This window comes from Heterodontus francisci, unplaced genomic scaffold (genome assembly GCF_036365525.1).
Source record: "Heterodontus francisci isolate sHetFra1 unplaced genomic scaffold, sHetFra1.hap1 HAP1_SCAFFOLD_236, whole genome shotgun sequence".
NCBI lineage: Eukaryota > Metazoa > Chordata > Chondrichthyes > Heterodontiformes > Heterodontidae > Heterodontus > Heterodontus francisci.
This window is the reverse complement of record NW_027141158.1, coordinates 2,611,595-2,621,480: the sequence shown is the minus strand read 5'-3', so window position 1 is coordinate 2,621,480 and position 9,886 is coordinate 2,611,595.

Sequence of the window (9,886 nt, the reverse complement as noted above, 5' to 3'; positions counted from 1 at the left end):
AAGTTTCTTCTGAATGCACCTCAATAATTCTGCTCGCTCAATGCCTTTCACACTAAAACTATCCCAGTTAATATTGGTGCAGTTAACGTCCCCTACTATTAATGCCCTATTGCTCTTGCACTTCTCAGAGATTTCCTGCAAAGCTGCTCTTCTATCTCCATCTGACTGTTTGGGATGACTATAGTACACTCCCAGCAGTGGGATTGCACATTTTTTGTTCCTTAGCTAAATCCATATGGCGTGATTTGATGAACTTTCCAAAATATTATCCCTCTTCGCAGCTGCAATAGTTTTCATGACCAAAATTGCCACTCTCCCTCCTTTCTTATCCTCCTCCCTGCGCATCTGAAATCCCTGCCACCTGGAACGTTGAGCTGCCATTCCTGTCCCTCCTTAAGCCATGTTTCTATAATAGCTATGATATCATACTGCCACGTGTCTATCTGTGCCCTCAGCTCATCTGCTTTATTTTCGATACTACCTGTATTGAAATAGATACACTTGAGCACTGCCAAACTCTTTTATTATTGTCTAACTGTCGTTTGCTCTGTCTTCCAGACTCATCCAGTAATTTGCTGCCTTCCATTTTCATTTCTGAATTTTCTGTCTTCAATTTTCATTTCTGTCTGCATTTAATAATAATGCACACAGAACCACGAGTGGTAAATGTGATGAATATATTAGTAATATAGACAGTACGACATCTAGTAAATGTGAAACATTTAATAATATTGCACACAGGATCACAGCTAATTGTTACAAAACATTTAATAATAATACACTCTGGGACTTACCTGGCAAATGTGAACCATTTAATAATAATGCACACAGCACCACAAGTGGTAAATGTGAACCATTTAATAACAATGCACATTGGACCATACATGGTAAATGTGTTGAATAAATTAGCATACAGACAGCCCGACATCTAGTAAATGTGAAACATTTAATAATATTGCACACTGGACCTCAGCTAATTGTTACAAAACATTTAATAATAATACAGTCTGGGACATACCTGGTAAATGTGAAACATTGAATAATCTGCACACGGGACCACATGTGATTAATATGATGAATATATTCGTAATGCAGACTGGACTACCTCTCGTAAATCTGATAACTTTAGTGATATGCACACTGCATCACTTCTAATAAATGTGAACCATTTAATAATAAGGCACACTGGACCACATTTAGTTATTATGAAAAAAATATTATAATACATACACTCTGTGCCATATCTGGTATATGTGAATCATTTAATAATAATTCAAATGGATCAAAATTTGATAATTGTAAATAATGCACACTGGTAAATAATCCATACGTTTTAAATATCAACTGTTCAAAAATAATGGAAATTGGAACACACGTGGAAAATCTGAATTGTTCAGTAATTTTAAGTATTTCATGGGGTGTGGGCATCGCTGGAAAGGACAGCATTTTCTGCCCATCCTTAATAGCTCTTGACAACTGGGTGGCTGGATGGGCCTCTTCAGAGGGTAGTTAAGAGCCAAACACATTGCTGTGGCTCCGGACTCACAGTCGGACAGACCAGTTAAGGACTGCAGAATTTCTTCCCAAAAGGACATTAGTGCACAAGATGGGTGATTACATCATCAAATAAAGTTTCATGGCTGCAGCATTGAAGCTCGCTTTCAATTCTGGATTCTTATGAATTAACTGAAACTAAAAATCCACCAACTGCTCTGATGCCGTTTGAAACCATAGCCGCAGAGAATCCAACTGCGTCTCGAGATAAATAACTTAGTCACATCAGCACTACACCACCACCTTGCATTGCACACAGACCTAACTGTGGAAGATGCGAAAAGTTTAATGATAATGCATATTGCGTCATGTGTGGTAAGTGTTTAATCCTCAATAAAACTGCAAACTGGACCGCATTTTGTAAATGTGAAGCATGGAATAATAATGCACACTGGACCACATCAGGTGAATGTGAAGCATTTGATAATATTGCACAGTGTACCAAATCAGGTGAATGTGAAGCATTTGATTTTATTGCACACTGAACCAATTCTGGTGAAGTACATAATTTATAATACTTTGCACTGGACCACATCTCGTAAACGTGAATCATTTAATAATATTCATCACTCGATCGCATCTGCTAAAAATGAAGCATTCAATAATGGTGTACACTGACCACATCTGGTAAATGCGAGTCAATAGAAAATATTGCTCACTGTTCCACATCTAGTAAGTGTGAGGCATTTAATGCCAAAGCAAACGTGACTACATTTGGTAAATGTGAAGCATTTAATGATAATGTACACTGGACACATCTGGGAAATATGATTTATTTAATTAGAATACGCACTGGCCACATCTGGTAAAAATGGAAGCATGTAATGATAATCTGCACGTTGCCAAATCTGATAAATGTGAAGCATTTAAAAATAATGCACATTGCATCACATCTGGTAAACGTAACACATTATATAATTGAATAATAATGCACATTTTACAACATCCGGTAAATGTGAAGCATTTAATCATAATGCAGATTGACCACATCGGGTAAATGTGAATCATTTAATATTAATGCACAGTGGACCACATCTGGTAAGTGTGAGGCATTAAATAATGCAGACTTGACGTAATCTGGTGAATGTGAAGCAATCAGTAATAATGCAAATTGGACCACATCTTGTAAATTTGAAGCATGTAAAAGTAATGGTCACTAGATTACTTCTGATAAATGTGAAACTTTTAATATCAATGCACACTGGACCACATCAGGTACATGTGAAGCATTAAATAATATTGCACACAGTACCAAATCTGGTTAAGTAAATGATTTAATAATAATGTACACTGTGCGACATCTGGTAAATGTCCAATGTTTAATAATGCACACTGGACGATATCTTGGAAATATGAAGCATTTAATAATAAAGCACAATAGACCATACGTGGTAAATATGAGCATTTATACAATAGTGCACATTGTGTTCAATAAGAATGCAAACTGGAGCATACCTGGGAAATGTGAATTGTTAAGACTTTTTTAATTCTTTCATGGAATGTGGGCATCACTGTCGAGGCCAGCATTTGTCGCCTATGCCTAATTTCCCTTGACAACTGACTGACTTGCTGCGCCATTTCAGAGGACAATTAACAGTCAACCACATTGCAGTGGGTCTGGACTCACATGTATGCCGGAACAAGTAAGGGTAGTTTCACAGCAACATTGTGAGGCGAGCTTTCAATTCCAAATTTTTGGTAGTTAATTGAATCTAAGTTTCACCAGCAACTATGATGATATTTGACTCGGTGATCCCAGGGTATTAGCCTGGGTTCTGGATAATTAACTAATTTACATTACCACAAAGCCAACATTTCCCATTTCACACAGAGCTGTGTACGGCAAATGTGAAGATTTTCATGATCATGCATATTGGATCATACTTGGTACCTGCTTAGTCAGTATAATAATTCACTCTTGTCCTCATAAGATAAACATGAAGCACTTAATAATAATGCAAACCGGACGTCATCTGGTAAATGTGAACCATTTAATAATCATGCAGACTGAAGCACATCTAGTAATAGTGAAGAATTTCATAAAGATTGGACCACATCTAGTAAATGGGAAGCATTTAATAATAATGCACACTGAAGCACATCGAGTATTTGTGAACGATTTGCTAATAAGGCAAACTGGACCTAATCTGGTAAACGTGACGCATTTAATAACAATGCAAACTGGATCACATCTGTACCTGTGAATCATTTAATAATAAACGGTTGGTAGCACAGAAATAGAGCATTGCTGAAAATGCAGACATTTTGTCAACCATTTTCTTCTTGCACTCTTCAGGACCAATCGCGAGAATACCATTGTAAGGGAAACCAACAAATTAATACAGTATGGGAAGAGACTGTTGATTGGTTCGCTAGTCGACTCTGATTGATAGAGGTGCTGTCATGGAGAATGCACAAGTTTATGGTGATTGACAGTCAACTGCCAAGCTTTCTTTGAAATTTAAATCAGCCAGCTTGCCTATGATTGGTCAAGGCGTAGCCCTGAGGAATGAACCAGAGAATGGCTGTCACTTATTTTGAAACAGGCACAATATGTGCACATGTTCCTTCAGTCTGAATAGCACAAGGATCTGTGATTTATTATGTGCAGCTTCCAGTACGCTTAAATATGCCACGCTGCGGCCTGACTGACAATCTTGAATTGTCAGCATAATTCCTATCACACTGGGAATAATTCAACAAGTGCTACCCAATCATGGAATCACATCTGAAGTCGGACATCGTGTTTTGAGTTTTGCAAGCACGGGTTGTTTGGATATGTCCTGTACCTTACCCATTGCGAATAGCAGAAGGGACATGTTGTGTAATACGATCTGCCATTACTTGGGATGTACGGCCTATGTATTGAGCATCACACTGGCATTGAAAGTCATATATCACATTACTCATTGTGTGATTGGCAGAATGTCTTTTTTGGCTTCACAGCAGCATCCTGTCAGTTGTGAATATCACACGAGTTGCTGATGCATAGTAGCAGCGTGAAACTGCTAGCTTCACCTCTTGCTCAAATTGTTGGGATACATTACCATTCCAGGCGAATCCGAGGTAGGCTGTGCACATTTTAGGGCAGAAAATGAGGGCCTTAGGCCCGTTTTTAAGTTTATGCGTTATACAGCGACAAATGATTTGATCAGGGTAGCCATTGTCACGCAGGATGCCTTTGATTCAACCTCTTTCAGCATCAAGCTTGCATGTTGAGCAAAAGGCTTGGGCTTTATTTACAAGGTTGGCGATAAGGTCAATCTTATGGCACATGGAACTGTAAGAATCAAGACACGTGCATTTACCAGTGAAGTTAGGCTTTCTCACTTGCATGTGTGAAAGGTGGTGTGACTTGTAAAGTGTGTGTGTGTTTGCATGTGATGTGTGTGTGTGTCTATTTGTGCCCAGATTCACTATTGCGTAATGTAACCCCAGGGGCCCCTGACGATATTCAAAGAATGAGAGTTACACAGAACTTCATTTCCTTCTCCATTTATTTGAACACAACCCGTCCCTCTGTCTCTCGATTGTCTCTGTCTCTCCACTATCTCTGTGTCTCTCACTGTCTTTCCTGATCACTGTCTATATCTCTCCCTCTCTCCGTCTGTCTCTGACTCTCCCTCTCTCTCTGTCGTTTCTTCTCCCTCTGCCATTGTCTCCCCCTCTCCCTGTCTGTCTCTATCTCTGTCTGTCTCTACCTCTCCCTCTTTCCATGTCTCTTCTTCTCTCCCTGTCTCTGCCTCTTTACATGACTGCTTGTATCTCTCTCACACCATCTCACCCACTCCCAGTCTTGTCATCTCTCTATCCCTCTCTGTCTCTCCCAGGACATACCAGCCATTTATTCGTTAATTTTGAACCTTTAGCTCTTGCCCTTGCTGGAAATGTCACTACATTTTGAAAGTATCAAACACTGATCCAACACTCGCCCCTAAAAACACTTACACTAAGCCCCCAACGCAGTTCTGGGCAAACAATGGGGATTGTTACTGAGGTTCTGTCAAGTTCCCCTCGCACTCTGTCTCCCCTTCGCTCTGCCTCTAATGTTTGTCAGTTGTTAATGATATTTTTCAACAACATTAGATTTAATGTAAATGTAAACATGTGGCACAGCATCAATTGCCGTTTGTGGAAGAGAGATTCAAACTGATACTACACCTGGTATGTCGAAGTGTTTCTCCATTTCACTCCTGAAAAGCATTTAGAATATGTTTCAATTTTTAGACGATGCCTCCATTTCCTAGACTCCACATTCTATGGGAATGGTTTCTCTCCGTTTACCCTATCAGTTTCCATTATTAACTTGAAAACGTTGATTAAATCACTCCTTAACCTCCCAAATTCCAGGGATACACACTGAACCTCCATCTACACAGTCCCGTTAAACGCTCCCAAGCCAAGCACAGTGCCGTGTCAGCCACAGAGTAAATTCCCAGCTGCACTGTCTAATCTCACACTCCCAGGGCAGAGGCAGCATGGGGTTAGATATAGAGTAGAGACAGGCCCTATTGTATTATAAACAGAGAAATGGTCATGTGCAGTGTAAACTGAGACAGGGTGAAACGCAGCATTAGCAAATACCTGGCGCAGTGGAACAAGCCAAGATGTAGTCTGGTGCAGTACCAGCGGAGGTAGGGTCTAGTGTTTAAGAACAGAGGCAGGATATAGTGCAGTAATAACTGAAAAACGTTGTTGATCTTAAACAGATGAAGACAATCGTGGGGCTAATTGTTTGTTGGATGAAGGGATGGAGAGTAATGTATCCAGCTAGCTGATAACGCAAATTCGGGTGGTACAGTAAGCTGTGAGGAGTCCACAGATAGGATATGGGCAGTTTCACTGAGTGGGCAAGAAAGTTGCTGATGGAATATACTGTGGAGAAAAGTCTGTGTGTTCACTTTGGCGGGAATAATAGATGTACAACTTTTTTCTCATATCATGGAATCGTTTCAGCTAAGAAGGATGACTCCTCAATGAAAACTCCTTAACCTCTTCTCTGAGGAAAACAAACCCAGCATCTCTATCTAAACACTTAACTGAAATCCTCGATTTATGAAAACATTCTCGTCAATCTTTTCTGCACACTCTCTGCAGTCTTCACATTCATCCCAACTTGTGGTTCCTAGAATTGGACACAGAACTCCAGTTGAGGCCGACCCAGTGTTTTACAGCGGCTCATCACAATCTGCTTGCTTTTTTACTCCACGCCTCACTCTATTTATAAACCCATGATCCATATGACTTTTGAACCACTTTCACCAACCTTCCTTGCCACCTTCGATGATGTTTGCACGTGTCCCCCAGATCTCTTTGCCACGTCACCTCCTTTTAAATTGTATCCTCCAGTTTATAATGCCTCTCCTCATTCTATTTACCTGAGGAGCTGCAAGATGTCGGCATAGTTCTTCGTGAATATTTTACATCAGTCTTCACAAAAGAGGGCGCAATGCTGATATTGTAGTCAAGGAGGAGATGTTTGAAATTTCGGATGGGATAAACAGTGAGAGAGGAAATGTTAAACGGTCTTGTATATTTGAAAGCTGATAATTGAACTGCATCAGACTGTTAAGAGGTGCAAGGGAGGAAATATCGAAGGCTGTGACCATCTTTTTCCAATCCTCTCTACTTGCGGGCATGATGCCAGAGGCCTGGAAGACTGCAAATTGATTTTTAAAATGAGCAAGGGATAGACTGAGTAATTACAAGCCACCCAGCCTAAACTCAGTGGAGGGCAAAGTATTGGGAAACATTCTGGTGAACAATATGAATCGTCACTTAAAAAGGTGCAGATTAAACAAGCACAGTCAGCGTGTATTTGTTAAGTGAAGATCGTGTCAGACTAACTTAATTGATTCTTTCGCGGGGTAACAAGGAGGTTTGATAAGGCTAGCTGCTCATCACCACCTTCCAAGGGAAATTCGGCAATAAATGCCGTTCTTTCCAGTGATTCCCATATCCCGTGACTGAATTTAATACAGAGTCAGCTCCTGTGCACATATGGTACAGCTGTGTACAAGAAATAATTCACTCCTGTCCACTACTGTGTGTCCCAGCGTCACCATGTGTCTGGACCATCACTTTTTTAAGCATTAACCATACATTAGTGTGGAGTCAGTCTCGGAAATAAATGTCCCCGTCCTGTGGGAACACAACAGCGCCATCGTGAACAAACCTAAAATGGCTGTTGGATGTTAGTAAACTAACGTTAAATGAATGAATGGCTAATGTTGTGACTGTGTTTTGTTATTGAGGTTCTGAGTGAGGATTTAGACAGGCATTCAGAGAGAGAAGATGATAGATAAAGAGACAAAGAATGGCCGAGGGGCCGAGGGAGGCAGGGGGAGTCAGTGAGGGTTCAGAACAAATATGTTCAGAACAAATAGATGAGGCCCGAGCAGCACTCCAGGAGTCCCAGTCTGCCAAATTAAAAATGTTCTGTTTATCCCTATTGTTTGATTCCTGTTCATTAACCAGTTCTTCGTCCATGCTAATATAGTACCCCTAACTCCATGTGTACTTATTTTTCATTTTAATCTTTTGTGTGGCGCCTTTTCGAAAACTAAGTTTGAAACACCTACTGGATGATCTTTAACTGGTCTCCCAGTTACATACTCAAAATACACAATTTACTTTTCGTGAAACCATGTTATTAGTTTGAATCTACTATTGCACATTTCTCAAGACTGCACACGTACAGAGGGGCCTGGAGGCTCACCTTCAGTCTTCTTTCAACTCTGCAGGACATTTCAAGAGAGCAATTAGCAAAATATATGTGATCTTGGACTTCATCAGAGAGACAAGGAGAGAGTTCGAGGGCGAGATGGGCAGAAAGAGGAAGAAAGAGACGGGTAGAAAGAAGAAGGGGAGACGGGGAGAGACAGACAGAATATAGGAGAAACTTAACAATTAACCATGTTAAAAATATTAATTAAACATTTATAGAGCCTGTGCACTGAAAATATTGTCTGCAGACAGCAACTAAAGTCGCACACCATCCTAACTTGGAACTATGTCTCCGTCCCTTCATTGTCACTGGGTCAAAGTCCTGGAAATCTCTTCATAACAGCACAGTGGGTGCTCCTACCCACATGGACTGCACTTGTTCAAAAAAGTGACTCACCCCCAACCTCTCAAAGGGAAATTAGGGATGGGCAATCAATGCTGCCATTGCCAGCGACACGCACATCCCACGAATGACTAAAATAATGGCACCAACCCACCTCAGGAACCATTAGCCTAGACGACCAAAAACCTGGACAGAGAGGTTGGATTGAGGGAGCGTCTTCAAAGAGGAAAGAGAGGTAGTGAGATGGAGAGATTTAGGAACAGAATTAGCTGCAGAGTAAATCTCTGTCTTCTCTGTTCTATCAAACACTCCCATGGCAGGGACAGTGTGGGTTAGATATAGAGGAAAGCATCTTCAATATCTGCCTCGCTTTCTCCTCCTCCATCCAGATGGAGAGAGTAACTGAGAAAGGCAGGGATAGAGATGGAGCGAGAATGACAGAGAGAGGAAAGGACTGAAATGAGTTAAGAGAACCAGGGAGAAAAAGGAAGAGATTGGGATGGAGAGTGTCGGTCAGTGTTCTCACAAAACTGTGTGCGGCAGCCTGGAAGGTACCACACAGGTCCTGCTCCGTGAGAAAAATACACACGTCTGCAAAGATTCCTTGAAACGTTGAAGGGACCACGCATGGGACAAAAACAAATCTGGCCGCACATAGAAACGAAACTTTCTGGGATCATTGGAACCAGCTGTGACTCAGTGGGCAGTAATCTTGCCCCGCACACATGATATTGTGGGGTCAGGTCAGAGCACGAAACCTAGCTAATGCCACCCATCAGAAAATCAAAACAGGTTAGCGAGACTCAGAAAATGAAACTTTTGTTAAATTTGTGAGACTCTCTTTCTGGAATGCTTTAGTGTTTGCTGAGAATGTTGACCCAGTGAAATTTTGCCCGTGTGGGATGGCACTTGTTTGAACAGACATTATAACAACTTATTGCAACATGAAGGTACTGTGCATACTGAGTGTAACAACATTTGCAGCCTCGCGCCATATAATATGCTTTGCTGGGTGTGGAATCAGGGATTGAGATTTTCAAAACACTGAGGTAAAATCGAACTTCTCTCGACGCTAAGATCAGTGTTTGTAATAAGCCTGGTTATGAATTAATCATTTAAAGTGTTTAAAGCATAGAGAATATGCCATTAAATAGCGGGATATGGGTTTCTGACCAGCCTGCATAAGAGGGGCACCCACTGCAGTTGTGGTCTCACCAAAAGCAGCCAACATCAAATGACTAACAGAAGTATGTGGTGTTTTAC